The sequence below is a fragment of the Tachypleus tridentatus genome, chromosome 11 (assembly GCF_004210375.1).
Source record: "Tachypleus tridentatus isolate NWPU-2018 chromosome 11, ASM421037v1, whole genome shotgun sequence".
NCBI classification, from domain to species: Eukaryota; Metazoa; Arthropoda; class Merostomata; order Xiphosura; family Limulidae; genus Tachypleus; species Tachypleus tridentatus.
The window spans coordinates 88489605-88492828 of NC_134835.1; positions in this window are offsets into that span (position 1 = coordinate 88489605).

Consider the following 3224-nt stretch of genomic DNA (forward strand, 5'->3'; position numbering starts at 1 on the left):
GTCATGAAATATTAGTGAAAAGAAGAAGAAAATCCCCAAAAATACCTATCAATGTAAGTGGCAGGGAAGAAAAAGTACAAGGAAAACCAAATGACAAGTCAGGGCTGATAGTCAGGGTAAAATTACATCTCAAAAGCACATCCACATACAAAAAGAACAGTATTATTTGCACTTTTTACATTACTTAATATAAAACTATAAAAACGAAAACAAGTCAAACAAAACTAACTGAAACAGCCGCTTTATCGGTAATGAATATGACAAATATAGTGTGGTTGAAATACTACTATCATACAGTCTTCCAATTCTTGAAAATATCTGAGGAAGTGGATAAGGAATGTAGTGTTAAAAATATAATACGGTGGTTCTTAACATTGTTGGAGGTACTGAATCCCGGAAGTTTCGTACTTGCATTCACTGAACCCTTCGTAATTGAAAAAATAAAATATGATTTTTTCAAGTTCAAAACATAAGCAGATATTTTATTAGTGCACAAAATGAGCCATGCATCAGTTGCACACAATATCAGTGTTCAAAGAACAAAACCAACAAAACATGAATTTCACACAAAAACAAAACGTAAGTCAATTAATATTTACTGCAAATCAATGTGACTTTTGCTGTTACCTTTCAGAGTCAAGTTCAGAAATGCGCGGCTTCACCTTGGTAAGTGCCACTCTCATATCATTTTCGCAACAAGGTCTGTTCCTTTTCTTTGTTTTTATGTCTACCATCCTCGAAAAGGATTGCTCGCAAAGATATGTTGTAACAAACGGTATGAGTATCTCAAGGGCTTTCTTAGCAATAAGAGGGTCCGCTACGATTTGGTGACACCAAGACGTCAAGAGCGTTGTTGCTCTGAAAAGTTGCTGTTGAACCTGGCTCTGCTGAAGTTCAATGATTTCGTCGAGGTATTCATCACTGACATCTGCTGTCGCAACACTAAACGTGAACGGCTGTCTCACCCATGCTGGATATGACTCTCTGGTGTGGAAGTATCTGTCGAGAGACTTTGCGAGCTCCGTCCGAACAAACTGCAGAAACCATATCCCATGAAAGATCGTTGTCTCTGAAGAAGTCATGCACAAGTTTCTTCACGTCGGCTGCTCTAGTTGTTGTTGTGAGAGGCTTACAAAATAAAAAAAAATCTTCTTTTATCTCGTTGTTTTTCACATAGCGCACGAATACAACAAGCTGGCTTAGATTGGAAACGTCGGTGGCCTCGTCGAGTTGAAGGCTGAATTTTGCTGGGCTTGAAATCAGATCTGCAACTACTTGAGCCAAAATGTCATCGCTCATGTCATCTATTCTGCTGCTGATGGTGTCATTTGAAAGAGGAATTTGGAATAACTTATTTTCAGCAGCTTTTCCCAGCATGATATTCGCCATCTTCAACGCAGCTGGTTTTACGAGTGCTTCATCAATGGTGTGTGGTTTGCCCTGCTTTGCGATCAAGTACGCAACTTCTTACGATGCTGTGAGGATCTGTTTGTCGATGGGTACAAAGCCGAGAACAGGCAAAGTAGCCTTTTCATCGAACCTGGCTCTCTTTACCTCGAATTCAGCAAGCGTTGTGTTCTTGTATTTCCCATCTCCATGCAGCTTTAGGGAGTGTTCTCTTAGTTTTCTTGGTGCTAGACTAGAATTGCTCAACTTGGCATTACAAATCATGCATTAAGGACGCTGACTCCCATCATGTTCCGTTATACACGTGAATCCATATTGTACGTATTCGTCCGACCACTTTCTGTTTTTGCTCGACATAGTATGAAGGGATTGAAAGATTAGGAAAGAAATAACAAATGACGCACGATTACTACAGTAACAAGTCGACTGCTCAGCGCACGAAGTTCCCTGCAGCACAGATATTAAGGCCAAGTGATGTGACGTTATCAGCCACAGCCAATGATAGCCAAGTGGAGCATGACGTCACGAATCATACGAGTGGGATGAAAGGAACGGACACACACACAGTGTGTGTCTTGACCTCTGCCGAACCCCTGGGGTTCGATTGAACCCAGGTTAAGAACCATTAGTCTAATATAATGTCTTATAACAAGTGTAATTAAACATGTTCTGCCATCTGATCAAAGACATTCCCACCATAACAATTGTCGTGGTTGTTTAATCTTTTAATATTAACATTTTTTTGAAAATAATATTATTTAATAGCTATCATAATTTATCTTGATTTATTAGCATCTGGATACCTGAATTAAAGTGTTAAGCTAAAGGGGAAACTTCCAGCATGTTCAGACATTCATTTGTCCATGACAAAAGAAGGCATCACCATGTTCATCCATCTAAAGATCAACTCAGAACCTTAGCATTCTTTCCTCCTTGACAATTCTCACTGAAGATATCCAAGCACTCGGTAAAAGTTGTATTCTCTTTATCTCAGAATTGGCACTATCGCTAGTAATTCAAGGAAGATGATATGACAACTGCTTGGTCAGATTTGTATTAACTGTATCTACCTGATAATGAGTCAACCTTGTTCATCTCAATCGGCCATTTTACCCAACAAATATATAAGTATATTCAACAACAATCTCTCTAAGTTGCTTTCCCTGCAGGGACATTAGTTGTAGATTGTTTGCACAAGCCTCAAACAATGATTTTACACATATTGGTAGTTTCATATTCCCTCTACTAGGTACACTCCTTCAATCCACTATTTTTGGGCTTGCCCTGTCTGGCGTTGTATAACTCTCCCACGGAACATCAAAACACCAGTTTCACAGACCCAAGAAACTAATAATTTCTGTGCCAACGCCACAACTGAGGTCAAAGTTGACTAACTCGCTTATGTAAGTGTATATCACAGATGAAGCTGAAGATATGCCTTTCCACACTCATCCTAGTTTATCACCATTTGCCAGAATGAACTGTTATCCATAAGTTAGAGTGGTAATCTCACTTGGAGGCTGGACATATTGTGAAATATAAAACATTTTTGACACTCACACATCAATCAGGAACTCAATTCCTCATCCTTCTACCATCACAGATACATACTTAGCTCCACCTGACTCCAAGAGAGCCAGACAGGGAACTCAACCTTTGAGTACAAGCCATCTGCTGTGCTCTCCACGTTCATAGCCAGATACGATTTTGGGCTCTATTAGTTTTCCAGAACTGTTGAGGAAACATTTACTACTTGCTGTTAGTTTCTTGAACATGCTGAAACGTTGGTAAAGATTAATAGCCTTGCTACTTAGAAA